Source organism: Ahaetulla prasina, chromosome 3 (genome assembly GCF_028640845.1).
Source record: "Ahaetulla prasina isolate Xishuangbanna chromosome 3, ASM2864084v1, whole genome shotgun sequence".
In the NCBI taxonomy this organism is placed as follows: Eukaryota; Metazoa; Chordata; class Lepidosauria; order Squamata; family Colubridae; genus Ahaetulla; species Ahaetulla prasina.
Window position 1 is genome coordinate 176,926,502 of NC_080541.1, and position 14,960 is coordinate 176,941,461.

General features: G+C 41.7%; 1 protein-coding gene across 2 annotated transcripts in view; it reads right to left on the reverse strand.

Annotated features, from left to right (window-relative positions):
• Positions 1-5,132, reverse strand: part of B4GALT2 (beta-1,4-galactosyltransferase 2) — a 19,996-nt gene extending 14,864 nt beyond the window's left edge. For both annotated transcript variants that reach the window (XM_058174682.1, XM_058174683.1), the window contains exon 1: positions 4,854-5,132. The gene's annotated coding sequence lies outside the window, so the exon portion shown is untranslated. The remainder of the gene's footprint in view (positions 1-4,853) is intronic.
• Between the last annotated feature and the right edge of the window lie 9,828 nt (positions 5,133-14,960).

Sequence of the window (14,960 nt, forward strand, 5' to 3'; positions counted from 1 at the left end):
TCAGAAAGCTTTTCAAAATGGGGCTTTTAAAATATGCATTCAGAACGAAGGTGAGGATGAGAGATATGCCTGAGTTGAGATGAAAATGGGCCGGATAGCTCAGGCTGGTAAGGCCTGTTATTAAGAACACAGAAGCCTGCAATTACTGCAGGTTCAAGCCCGGCCCAAGGTTGACTCAGCCTTCCATCCTTTATAAGGTAGGTAAAATGAGGACCCAGATTGTTGGGGGGGCAATAAGTTGACTTTGTAAAAATATACAAATAGAATGAGACTATTGCCTTATACACTGTAAGCCGCCCTGAGTCTTCGGAGAAGGGCGGGGTATAAATGTAAAGAAAAAGAAAAAAAAATCTGGCTGTTTGATGTCAGGTTATATATTATTATTACCACACTGAATCTAAATTGACAGCATTATCATTATTATTGATAAGTTTAATAGTTTAAATATATTTTGTCCAATATGTTAGGCTGTAAGACACTTATATAATATGATCGACATATTTGTAGTAAAAAATAATCATAAAAATGGGTAATATAAAGTATCTACATTTCTTCTCCTAGACTTCTCATATTGTTTATCCAGTGTGTTTTTTGAAAGTAACAGGAAAACTTGTCCTCATTTGAGGATGCTTGGCTTGGCCTATAAAGGAGCAGGGGAGGGGGAGGGTTGGTGTGAGAAGACTGCTTTCCAGGTAGAAGTGGAAGGACTTTAGAGAGGTCCTCTTATTCATAACTGGGATTCTGAAAATCCTCTTCAAAGCTTTGCAGATCTATTCCTCTTCAGAAAGTACAAGAGGGTGGAAGAGTTGTGCCAGATGGGATGGTCAACCATGCAGGCTATAAAAGAGGCTCTGCAATTGAAGAAAGGGTCTCCATTGCCCAAGGTGGAATATTTAAGCTTGTGATAGAATGGAGCAATTTCCAAGCAGCCTGAGAAAAGGGACTTTCTACTGAATGCCCACATGGCCTTTGAAACCCAGAAACAGCCATTGTTCTAAATAGGAGTGTCAAACTTGATTTCATTGAAGGCCTCATCAGGGTTGCGTTTGACTTCGGAGTGAGGGGGGCAGGATGTGTGTGGCCAGCTTGACATCACTCGTGTCGGGGGCACCTGTGGTGGCCCAAATGGGCTCCTGAGCTTCATTTTCGGCTGCAACGGCCTCCTGCCAGCAAAAGCAGAGCTCAGGAGTGTCGTCCGCAGCCCTCCTGAGCTCCGTTTCCACTGGCAGAGGCAACACGAGCTGGTCCTTCGCTGTTTCCAGGGCAGCCCCGTGGGCCAGATCTAAGCATCTCTGAATTTGACAACCCTGCTCTAAACAGTATTACTCCTCAGTGGCTCCTCATTGGTTTTCTAAGAAGCTCTAGAAAAGGAAGTGGATGGAGAAAGTTCTAGAGTGAAACTTGTGGAAGATGAGAAGCAAACAAGACTGGGCATGGGCATGAGATCAAGAAGGAATTAAGTCTCCAAATATACAGCATTTGTAGAAGAACGTCACCAAGGGATTATCCTAAAATCGTTCCATCTATTCTGAGTAGGCTTCAGTTGATCAATATTGGAGAAGTGGGGGAAGTTAGTTCCTGGGTGCTACTCAAGGCTTGGTCCTCTTCCCCATCCTATTGAACATGTATATAAAACAGCTGGGAAAGGTCACCTCCCAATTCAGGATAATATATAATATATCCAGTTACATATTCATACATACTCACCCTTGGCTCAAATATCTTCAAGACCACTATCTTGCACAGATTTTTGCCTATCCAATCTGAAGCCACATGAATGGCTATTGAAGGAACCCAGTGTTAAGTGATGCAAATGGAGGAAACTGAAGGCAGGGATTCTTTGTGAGGGGTTTTCTTATCTGGAATAAGGTAGCTTTCACAGTCTTGGCTTTCCAGAAGCTTCTAAAAATCTGGCAGGCCTTTGGGATTTGAGTCCCATAGAGCTTCTGGTGCCAGAAATATTATATTAAATGTTTTAATATAATTATATATTGTATTTCTGCAATCAAACTTCTTGTCACTGTTGCATTGACTGTGACTGTGGCTTTTATATACAGCTGAAGTGTCTTACTGAAGTGGCTTATAAATGAATTAATAATCAAAATAAATAGTTAACCCTTAATTCAGGCAAAAATTGACTAATTTCAAACATTTAATTAATCAATCAAGCAGGTTCCTGTGCAGTATACTTAATTACCACCATTCCACTTCCAATTTTGCACTATTTAAACAAATATTTCTGAGTAATATTAGACATTTGTTTTCCTGCTGAAAAAAGAGTGAAATTAATTCCTCATTAATTCTTAGGATTTTTACAAATGTTTTTGGCAGTAATTTCTGTGAGCCTTAAAAAAGGTTCCAAATATCACATTCATTACTAAAAAAACCAGCCATTTACATGATTAATTCTGAAGAAATGAATAGAATCTTTATTGGCCAAGTGTGATTGGACCCACAAGGAATTTGTCTTTGGTGCATATGCTCTCAATTATGATTACAATGAAAGGACTGACAGAAATGTATCTTATACCTTTGGTATCACAAGCACCTTCCTAACATCACTTCCAGTGTCAGATTTCTTTCAGAACCAGACTTAATGAAAGACACCCAAGGAAGAAGAGGAGCATATCAACTTCAAGGAGCAGTGAAGCATCCGGTATCAATAACCAGTCAACTGTCTTACCCACCAATATATTTCACTCAACTAAGAACTGTTCAAGAACAAAAAGCAACCATATCTTGATGCAATGAAGGATGGGGAGAGAGAAGAACCTCCTGTAAGATTTCAGCTTTTTAATATTAGATGCTGTTGCCTTAATGTCCATCAATTCAACTACTCTCTTGCACTACATATGCAAAGGGCTGCACTCTAAGAAGAACCAGGCCACTGAGAACATCATATCAGGATCATGACCAAGCAGCTACTGTAAGCTACAGGACCAGTGTTTACCCACAATGCAGACTGAAAACTCCAAGCTCAAAAGTAGTTGTTTTTCAGTTTGCCAGTTTGCAATTTGTCCCCTCTAGAGGAATACATCAGTTTCTCAGCCACTAAATGACACATCCAGAAAGGCAAATTCTATAAAAATCCTTCAGGAAGCTATTTATACAAGCAGGACCATTTTAACCTCCACTATTAGATGAAAATCTCTTAAATTAATTGAAATAGTAAATAAAAATGCATCTAGATGTTTCCTCCTCTGTTTTTATTTTCCTAATTAATTATGTAATTATATGTTCCAATATTAAAATGAAGCAAAGGCAAGTTGTGAAAAACACAGGACACTGTATTTGAAGGGTTTTGGGTTGGGTTTTTTTTTTTTTGCATCGTTAACAATCCACTAATGGAATTGCACTGTTACTTGGCTGCTCCTGGGTTCTGAATAATTTAGCTGGAAACTCAGCTTTCTCTTCTGTACAATGATCAACAGAAGAAAGGCTCCAATAACTAGATGACATACAGAAATATTCAGGTTGACTACGAAGCCAAAAACCCTTATGAGTCAATGATGTTCTTTGAAAACTGACTTTGACGTATGTGCTCCAAGTTACCAATTTGGGAATGGTACCTTTTGAAAGCAGATACTTGTAACAGTAGGAAAATAAGCCATTATATACAAGAAGATGTAAGAAGTCACAAGTAGTGCAAAGCTCTCTGATTTTCAAACCTCTGCTTTTCTAGGCTAAGACTACAGCACTCTTAAGGAAATCCATTCAGGCTTGGCGCTCCAGTCCTGTAACCCTTTTTCCAAACAAGCTCTTGAAAGGTGCAAAATAATTTGGCTTCAGAGAAACCCAGAATCACGTGGCAACACAGAGAAAGATAAACTGCTACCAGTCAAGTGCTTAAAGTACATTGATTCAAATTCCAACAGCAAGGCCACTCTATATACAACAGGCAACCTGGTAAACAGAGCCATGCTGTATGATTCCCCCACACACACACTTTCTTATCTTCACTGGTAAAAACCTCTGCTCTTTGTCTCTCTCTTTTTTTTAAAAAAAACAGGCAGGCTAGTTAGTTTATCCAGGAAATCAGAGGCAGAACCTGGGAATCCTCTGACTCTCAGGTACTCATAAGGAAAAGGACCCCAAAAGGACTCCTACCAGAGAGGAGAAAGAGGGACGGAAAGATGCTTGCCTTATGAGTACCAAAGCCCATCCAGGGACAGCCCAGCCACAACTCCAGCCATCCTGGATTACAGGAATCAACTTGGGGACTTGTGCAGAAGCCATCTTGGGGGAGGGGGTGGGGGGAAAACGAGGTTGGTTGGGGGAGGGGCTCAACTCTGAGCATCCTAGAGATACGCACTTACAGATGCAAGCACACCTTATCACACGCTTTCCCAAGCGCCCACCCCGTTATCTGCCTGTAAACATACCTCTGGGCAGGGGTAGGTACCCCAGCTTCTCCCATCTACATCGCAAGAACTTGCACCTACCTACGCCCTACAAGACACCTACGCATTAAAAAAAAACCCACCAAAAAACCAAGTCCTCACACAACGGCCGCTGCCCTCAACTGAGGATCACAAGAGTGCCTACTAAAACAGCGCCCGGGCACGGATGATGTGCCAGCCTTGGGATGCGCTTCAGAATGGCAAAGAGGAATCCATGCCATGTTGGGGGGGGGTGCGAGAGACAGACATGATAGAAGGAACACACCCAATCCCCCGCCTCGACGACAACAAAAGAAGGGTGCCGGACCAGAAAGAAAAGGGCAAGGTCTCCGCCCCACTCCTCCTCCTCCTCCCGCCGGGATTTCCCCTGTTCTCCCCTGGATTTTCCCTCTTCCCCTTCAAACAGGCGCGGGGGACTCGGGTTCTTCCCTGGCCCCGTTCGCTCCCACTCACCGCCTGCTCGTTCCTGGCCGTGCCGTACGCTCTTGATGCCGGCTGTCTCTCGGCGCCCGGGCCGGGCGGCTCAGGGGACGGCGCGGCAATTCCCCCCGGCCCCAGCCCAGCCCGGCCCGGCCTCACGCCGAGCGGTTTCTCGGCCACCAGTAAGGGCGACCCCTGCGCGCCATCGCGGGCAGCACAGCGGAGCTAAGGCGGGAGACCAACTGATGGCCAGACGACTTGCGGGATCAGGCCTGCTTGGGCGCGCCGGCAGCTCCGCCTCTTTGCCCGCTCAGCACCGCCCCTGCCAGCCCCCGCCAGCCGTTCTAGCGAGCCTGCTCTTTTCATCGGCCCCATTTAGTTCATCCGACGGGTGGTGGGGGTGGCTGAGGCGCTTCTCCGAGGAGTCACGTGATGGAAGATGGTGGAACATCTCCGAGGCTGGTGGGAGTCCGGGCTCTTTTGAGAGGACCGGAATTCCCGGTCAAAGGAGTATCGCCCATCCAGCTGGAAAAGATTTGTGGGAGACTCTGTACCCTTTTGCTTCTCTTACCGTTCTGGTAGTCATATACATAGGGCGAGCTTTTTTTTCCCCCGTGTAAAGAGAATTCAGCCCTTTTCAATCAGAATAGAGCTAGAAGGGACCTTGGAGGTCTTCTAGCCCAACCCCCTGCTCAAGCAGGAGACCCTATACCTGGTACCGTTTCAGATAGGTGGCTGTCCAGTCTTTTCTTAAAAACTTCCAGTGATGAAGCACACACAACTTCTGAAGGCAAGCTGTTCTACTGGTTAATTGTCCTCATTGTTAGGAAGTTTCTCCTTAATTGCTTTTCTCCTTGATTAGTTGCCATCCATTGTTTCTTGATTTGTGTACAGGTGTTTTGGAAAAATAAGTTGACCTCACTCTTCTTTGTGGCAGCTCCTCAAATACTGGAATACTGCTATCATGTCACCTCTAGTCCTTCTTTTCTCTAGACTGGCCATACCCAATTCCTGCAACCATTCTTCATATGTTTTTGTCTCCAGGCCTTTAATCATCTTAGTTGCTCTTCTTTATACTTTTTCTAAAGTCTCAACATCTCAACAACATCCCTACATAGAAACTATAGAACTTCACAGCATATCAAAAAGCAATCCAGGATGAATTTAGCTTCAGGGAAAAGCGTATTTTCTATATTTCAGAATAGCCCCAACTCTTCAGTCTAGTAATTAAAAGGAAGGAATTCTCTTTTTTCACAAAGCAACCATAAACCTTCCAAAAATGAACAACTATATCTAACAAAACTACTGAAGCACTCTTTAGACATTCAGTTGGCAATGGCAAGTCATGGGCCCATATTTATGGAGAGAAACAAGGTAGCTAAAGCTACAATGATGTTGCCAAATTAAAAGCAGAAGGAGATTTAGTGTGGTATTCTGAAATCAATGATCTTTCAGATATAGGTAGAGACATACTGAATTAATATTTCACTTGAAATAGTGTTCTACTCCCCCCCCCCCACAATGTGTACAATCTTGGTAGCCTGGACCATCTGTCATAGTTACTTTCTGGCTCAAAAGAGCTCTGGTGTTTTGGCCCATGACAACTTATATTGGCATTCATCACTATTCTTTTTACGCTGGTAATGCATTCTACTAACTTGTTCCAGCTAGCATATTTTAGCTTGAAAGTGGTGTTAACAAGCCAATAGAAAGTTTGGGGCTATTTCGTGAAATAACAGTAAAGAGAAGACTTTGGGTCTTCCAACCTGGCGTTTGGAAGAATTAAAAAGACTTTAGAAGAAAGAGAAAAGAAGCTATCGACACCCTTGTTCCTTCTTACAGAAAAGTGAAGAAAAAAACCAAGATGTTCTAATATAAGTACTAGCAAAGTTCAGCTTTTAAAGAACCAGATTGGTGTAGAGGCTAAATTGATAGACATAAAACCAGAGAGACCAAGTTCAAGTCTATGATTAGATAGATATGAAAGATCACTGGGTCTGGATGACTGGGCAAGAAGTTTGCTTTCAATTCAACCTATCCTGTAAAACTGTGGAAAACATTAGAGGAGAGAGTGCTATATAAGCCATTTTAACTTCCTGGAGGATATAAATCTAGAAAATGAAATAACCATGACCTTGCCTGGGCTTCTTATATCCTTTGCTAGGTAAGATAATTGGAGAAAAGTTCAATACATCTGGTGCCATATTAATATGCATATGGTATTCAGAGGAAATGAATATGCAAGGACCTTTCTTACTATTTATTCCAAGAACATACGAAAATTAAAATTACAATCTAGATTAGAAAAAAATAACTGAAGTTACCTTTGCTGAATATAAAAACAAAAACACAAAACAGAAACAGCATACTGCAACAGCTATATTAATATATCTGGTGAATTAGCCCAGATCAGATCAGAAAATGGTATGCAAGGTTTTGAGTTCAATAAATCTTAATTAGTAAAATTTGAGAATAATTACACCACGGAGGAATATTTGCTTCCTAGCCCCAACATCCCTATGTATGACACGTTAAGTGAATGATAGCCTACTCAGTGAACTCAAATTAATCTCTTTGGTTGGGTTGGCACAAAATATAGGGTAAAATATGGTTGGATGCTGTCATGTAAATCCAACCTAAATAAAGGGATGTTTAGGCTAATCATTTGAATAATTAAAACTATTGTGGGGTATATTGAATTTCAAAGTATGGATAGAATATCAGAGCGTCCAATAATTTGTTTTCCATAGTGCTGAGGTACTAATAATATTCCTAGACTTTCCTTCTTGGAGGCTGCAATCACATACTTTATATTAAGATGCTATGCTTTCCCATCTAATTTAGTTCAGTTTTCACATTTTATCTTTATTCCCACAGTTCAACTTGATATATGATATATTTCTTCAAATTTATTTCCATAATAGCTCCTAACAGTGCTTCTGGATTAGAGACAAGCAATCATATATCGCCAGTGAAAGGGGATAAATCTGATATAAGATACAGCTGAGAAAGAATATCTTTGATTTGGAAGAAAAATCAAATAGTAAGTTCTTTCTAGTTCTGTCTTTCTTCCACCATGAAACCACCATGAATACAGCAAATCAACCATTTCTGAATCACACAATCTGGAATACAATCTGAATCTTTAACAATAGCAGGTAGACTTGCTTTCAGTTTCTGCAACCTTCCTATAATATATTTAAAGACCATCAATCTTTAATTCTCAACCACCTTTTATAAAATCTGAGGTTTAATTATCTGAGAATCTGGAAAACTAGCACATTTATGTAGCCTTAGAATTGACTTAGAACACATATTATTCCAAGATGGGTATCACACTGATGAGAACCCTTTCAATTCTGAACTGATCAGTATAATCCCTAAAATATGGCTTGTTTTCTATTCTAATCTGTTTAAATTATTGCCATCCTTATTCTTCATCTCTGCCAAACTGATTTGCCTAAATAAATATATATGCTATTTGTGTTGAGCAAGTTAAGGCAAGGTTGATACAATAGCAAGCCGTCCTTTGAGTGAAGTCTTCGTCCCCTAACACCAGGAAGCATAGAGAGGAGAGCTGTTTTTATTGGTACCCAATAAAACATGAAATCATACATCTGTTTTGTACAAAATGTGATAATTGGTTTACGTAATTCAGTATTGTCTGTCCTGACAGTGGCTCTTTAAAGTCCAAGTAATTTCCAGCAACAAGAGTTTTCATGACAGGGATGCTAAGAACTAAATATGTGGGTTTCTGAATTCAAACGTTGCATTTAGCACATCTGGTACTTCAGCCCCTGCTAAAAGATAACAAAGGCGAGCATATCTCTGTTATCAAAGTAGTGGCATTTTTAAGTTGCCATCAAAGTAATCTCATCTTGGTATCCTCAGGAATTTTATTTATTAGCTTGTATTTGCTGCCTGATTGAGTTACCCTTAATGTCATCAATGCAATCAATGTGCTTCAGCTTTCTGTAACATTTAAGCAGATAAATGTCCTGGGCTGAAAAGTCCCTGAAACACCTAACCTTATATACTTCTTGTCCCAGTTTGCACTGCAGCTTCTCTCCTTTGATATAAATGAATGAACACATTGGCTCCAAGCACTTAGCAGACTATGTTAATATTCCTGCCCAAACAACATTTGAGACCGATTGCAATATTGGAAGGCTCGTAGATTTATTATTTTCTCTTTCCCTGTATTGTCAGGCTTCTCAGCCCTTTTTTTCCCCAGTTTCTCTTGTTAATCCAAAGATTCAGCCCAACTGCCTTAATTCTAATACCACCTGCAATTTTCAGGGAGTGCAGATATAGACTTTTAGAATCCTTGATTCTACCCTAATACCTACCCACTATCTTGGCATGATTAGTTTTGCCAGTACATTAGGCTGATGAGCCAGCTTGGCTCCTTATGTTGGGTGCTTAGTAAACATCTAAAGTGAATAAATGTGCTGCATTTTACAAGGAGTTTGCAGGGATGTAGCCAAATCAAATCAAGAAGCAAACAATAAGCCAGGAAAACATCACCGTTGCTCCCTAAGAGGTGATAAATTGGAAGAACTGTGTAGGGCTACTGGAGGTTCAAAACCATGCTTATGACTTCATAGCTCATCTGTGTGGTAGACCTGCTGTCAAGAATCAAGCTGGAAGGGAATGTTTTTCTAAGGAAGCAATATCATAGCATATGAAGAGCCAATATAGTATAAGGGTTAAGATGCTGGCTTGGAAACCAGGGGACTGTTGAGTTCTAGACTTTCCATTAGGCATGAAAACCAGTTGGATGAATTTGGGCATAGTCACTCTTTTTCAGCCCAACCCACCTTACAAGATTTTGACATGAGAGAAATAGGAGGCAGGAGTATTAGATATGTTTGTTGCCATGAGTTATATATAAAACAGCAGGTTAAACATCTAAAATAATATAGTGAGTTTGATGTAGTGCCTAGAAACCTAGAAGGTTAAGGTGCTGCCTAGAAACCAAGAGATTGTGAGTTCTAATCCCACCTTAGACATGAAAAATGGCCAACCCACCTCCCAGGGTTGTTGTAGGACAAATACGAGGAGGAAGGAGCAGGGGTAAAATGCTCCCTGTTTAGACCAGATCTGCTGATCCGGTAACAATAGCAGCAGGTGTTTAGAGAACCGGTAGCAAAAATCCCTGCCCACCCCCCATGCCCACCTGAGCCACGAGATCGTCAGAGCCTCTTTTTTTTACCTTTAAAAGCATTTTTTAAACAACCTCTTGGGCTGAAGAGGTTGTAAAAAAATGCTTTTAAAGGATTAAAACAAGGCTCTGACATCCCAGCTGAGGTGCCTGATCGTCAGAGGCTTTTTTTTTTTACTTTTAAAAGCATTTTTTAAAAGGTAAAAAAGCTGAAACTGCAAGGCAAAAAATGTGGGGATGGGGGTGAGAGAGAGAGAGAGGGAGGGAGGGAGGGAGGGAGGGAGGGAGGGAGGGAGGGAGGGAAAAGGAGAGGAAGGAAGATTACAAAGCTGGCACTAGAGGATAATCCAGGGCTGGAAGGGACTTGGAGGTCATCTGGTCCAATCCTGCTCCAGCAGGACATTGTTAGTGAGTTTCTGTCTTTTGATCCCCCAGTCACATAGCCACACCCACCCAGTCACATGACCCCCTACCAAGCCACACCCACCAAGCCACGCCCACAGAACCGATAGGAAAGAAATTTAGATTTCACCACTGGGAAGGAGTATTAGGTTTGCTGCCTTCAGCTACTTCTAAAGTAATAAAGGTGGAATAAAAGTCAAATAAATAATAAACATCTAGAGCACCACTTGCACTCTGTCAGGATTGACAAAATTGCCACCAATCAATTCCAAAAGCAAGATTTACTTGGAACAGCTTACATCTGCGACAAAATACCATCAAACAACATCTGCCTATTCCAGGTCTTGGGAAGGATTCAATAGGTGGATAAAAATGCCAATTCCAGTCTAGGCATCTGGCTGACTATGCAACCAACGATAATAATAATGACAATAACATTTCTAAGGAGACTATTTTTGGGCAAAGTAAAGTAGCAGCTTTTGAAATCATGCACAAATAAAACATGAGATTAGGTGGAGGGAACCAAGGGAAAGGGCTACTGGGATATTAAATTCCCCCCCCCCATCCTTTCCACATGGGATGCCTTTATTGTCAATAGAGGGCTTTCTCCCTTAGTCCATTTCAAAGCTAATTGAAATAGCTTTTATTATATTTTAATATCTTTTCTCAGCAGGTCTTACTCTCTCCCCGTTTTAAAAGATCCTGGAAGTTAAGCAGACTTGATTCAAGGATGGGGATGTAAGTATCACCCGCAGGGGTCGATTCTCTCGCCCCTTCTGTTCAACATCTACATGAAGCCGTTGGGTGAGATCATCAGTGGCTTTGGGGTGAAGTACCATCAGTACGCTGATGACACTCAGCTGTACTTCTCCACCCCAGGTCACCCCAATGAAGTTGTCGAAGTGCTGTCCCGGTGCTTGGAAGCCGTCGGGGCCGGGAGGGGGAGAAACAGGCCCAAGCCCAACCCCCCCAAGAGGGGGTGGCTGTGGATGCCGGCATCTCGATTCAGTCAGCTGCAGCTGCAGCTGACTGTTGGAGGCGAGTTATTGGCCCCAAAGGATAGGGTGCGCAACTTAGGTGTCCTCCTGGATGAGCGGCTGTCGTTTGAAGACCATTTGACGGCCGTCTCCAGGGGGGCCTTCCACCAGGTCCGCCTGGTTCGGCAGTTGCGCCCCTTCCTTGATCGAGATGCCTTGTGCACAGTCACTCATGCACTCGTTACCTCTCGCTTGGATTATTGTAATGCTTTCTACATGGGGCTCCCCTTAAGGTGCACCCGAAGGCTTCAGCTAGTCCAGAATGCAGCTGCGCGGGTGATAGAGGGAGGATCTCGTACCTCCCACGTAACACCCCTCCTGCGCAGACTGCACTGGCTGCCTGTCGCTTTTCGGGTGCACTTTAAGGTTTTGGTTATGACCTTTAAAGCGCTCCATGGCTTAGGGCCTGGGTACTTACGGGACCGCCTACTGTTACCATATGCCTCCCACCGACCCGTACGCTCTCACAGAGAGGGACTTCTCAGGGTGCCGTCCGCCAAGCAATGTCGGCTGGCGGCCCCCAGGGGAAGGTCCTTCTCTGTGGGTGCTCCCACACTCTGGAACGAACTTCCCCCGGGTTTACGCCAAATACCTGACCTTCGGACCTTTCGCCACGAACTGAAGACGCATCTTTTTATTCGCGCGGGGCTGGCTTAAATTTTATGGATTGTATAGTTTTATTATTAATTTTAAACGGGGTTTTAATTTCTATATATTTTAAAATTTTAGGCAAATTATAATAAGTTTTTTAATTTTGCATTTTATAGATTATTGTCTTGTCTGTTTTTATTTGCCTGTACACCGCCCTGAGTCCTTCGGGAGAAGGGCGGTATAAAAATCAAATAAATGAAATGAAATGAAATGAAGTTGAAAAAAATAGCCTAGAGAAGGGCAATGGCAAATTCTTTCTCTGTTATTACCAAGAAACTATATACATGTGTCAATGAATTATTTTTTGTAATAAATCAATTTTATTACTGTGAGCGACAGTTCTAGGATAACCGTTTGAAAAACAAACAAGTTCTGCAGTTAGACCAGATGTGATCATCTGGAATTTCTGGGCCTATAAGGTTTTGGGATGGCAATGAGCTTCTTGTGCATCATGCCACTATAGCTTATAACTCCCTTAAGCCAGTAGTTCCAAAGTATTTTGATTGGTAGTTGTAAAGGATGCTTCCTTACCCAACAGCAAGCTATGGAGAATCCTCAAAAATTGCCAGAATATTTTTACAATAATAAAATCAGACTGTAGTTTATCAAATGGAAATAGTGCCATGATTATGAAAATCTCATATATGAAAATAGGGTATAGATTATCTAGTCGAACAAGATTACATTTTTAACGATAACCATAATCCAACATGTATATGAATCAATAGAATGAAACAAATTCTGGAGAGGCTCAAAGGAATGATCCTGTGAAAATCAAATTTTATCTTGTGCAGCACTTCAGAGCTGAAGGCAAAAGATTATGCAGGAACACAGATTTGTGATCAGATTTGAGACTAAATTTGGATAAGTTTACTGATATTATTAATCTCCAATAATCAAAATAAGCATAGGGTTAGGGTTTACTAAAATAAATTTACTAAAGTACTAAAGAGCTATGGTGGCACAATGGTTAGAATGCAGTATTTGCAGGCTAACTCTGCCCGCTGCCAGCAGTTCAATCCAGACTGGTTGACTCAGCCTTCCCTCCTTCCGAGGTCAGTAAAATGAGGGCCCAGATTGTTGAGGGTAATATGCTGACTCTGTAAACTGCTTAGAGAGGGGCTGTAAAGCATCATGAAATGTTCTTTCCATTCTTCCTTTACCAATATTAGTGTAATCCAATTAGTTACACAAACAAAGAAGTAATAAATCAATTTTAGTCAGCTTCAGAGAGAGCAGTATCAGGTTGCGCCAGCATAAAAATTAAGTTGATTAGCATTTGATGTTTTCTATATCCGTAACTTGACACCTAGCTCGGTTAGTAGCTTGCTGACTAAATCATCAAGAAGTGGGATTAAAAGTCAATCCTATGGCTTTTAGACTCTGGTAGTCCTCTAGGTTAAATGAATTAAATCTTTCTCCAGAATCAGTACGTTGGGTGACCAGTTTATGCCTTTGAAAAATGGCCAAAAATCTCTAAATCCTATTTTCTTTCTCTTTTAGAATAAACAGAAGCATAAGACTTGTAAGTATTTTTGCTCAGAAACTTGGAAAAGAGGCTCTCTATACCTTTTCAAACATTTCAAGAAATCTTAAGCCTGGACCCTGTGCAACTAGGAAGATAAGAGGCAGCATAAACAGCCTAGTATTGCTCTTTTTTCAAAATTGCTGAATCCAGCAGAGCTTTCCAAGTTTTCTAATGGGAAGTAAAGAAGAACAGCATGTTCGTTAAAAAAAATCTTTAATACATAGGATTACTATTGCTAGGATTGCTTGTTCAACCTACAGATCTTTCCTCCCGTGCATTTTTGTCTCCTTTGGCAATAGTTTGGTTTGTAGAGCTTTATTTTTTAGTTAGGGTTTTGGTTTTTTTACTGCATGTAGATGGGTATGTGTGTAGGTGTATTCATATGTAAAATGCTTTTGACATAAAATCAGAAAGCGAAGTACATAAATGGCAATAGTTCCTGAAGTTGTGAAAGGTGGCAGGTTTAACTCTTGTGTTCTGGGACAGCTTGGGATTCCATGGACTCTATAGCAATCATGGGCTTGCTACAGTTGATCTTGGCCCCAGCTCTCAAGCATGGGCACAAACTGAACCCGATTTATACTTTAGAAACTATGAGATGTGATCTGGGTAAGGAAGATGTTATCGTTTAACCTCTACTACAGTGAAATAATTTTCTTATCAATTTGCTGGTTGTGAGGGCAATGAATCTATTATAAGGACATTTGGAAAATTTCCTGATGTTTGATGGACAGTTCCACCTCGAGGGAGACCAAAACTTTTGGACAAGAGGGTCCCTATGCCAATAAAATGAGTTGGAAAACATCTTGCAGTGTTACTTGGAATTCTTTTGAACCTGTAGAACTTATATGGCTGGGTTTAGATTATTCACGCTTCTTTGAAGCAGGGGAGGGACTGCCTGTGTCGAGAAGGGGCGTTGGTACTTACCTGAGACGCACCTTCTAGTTCAGTGGAGACAGCAGTCAGAGTGGGTGGAGCTTCTCTGTTCAGATTGGATAACTGAGTCTGTTGAAGCTGAAAGTCCCGCCCCTTGCTGCTGGGAACCCCAGATTTTGATGAAGGCGAGAAAAACCAGACTCAATGCGTCGTGGAAAATAGAGAAACAAATTTTATTATCCAAAACAAACAAACAAAAGAGGATCCAGACCGAAATAGGGAGGGGCTGACTGCTGTCTCCACTGAACTAGAAGGTGCGTCTCAGGTAAGTACCAACGCCTTCTCCGTTATGGTGGAGACAGCAGTCAGAGGGACATACCAAAGCCTAGTGTCCCTAACTACGGAGGGATCGGTCTGGACAGATTCAACCTCAGATACAAGTACCTGCTGCAGCACCCACGGCCAAAGGCAGCTTCAGCGAA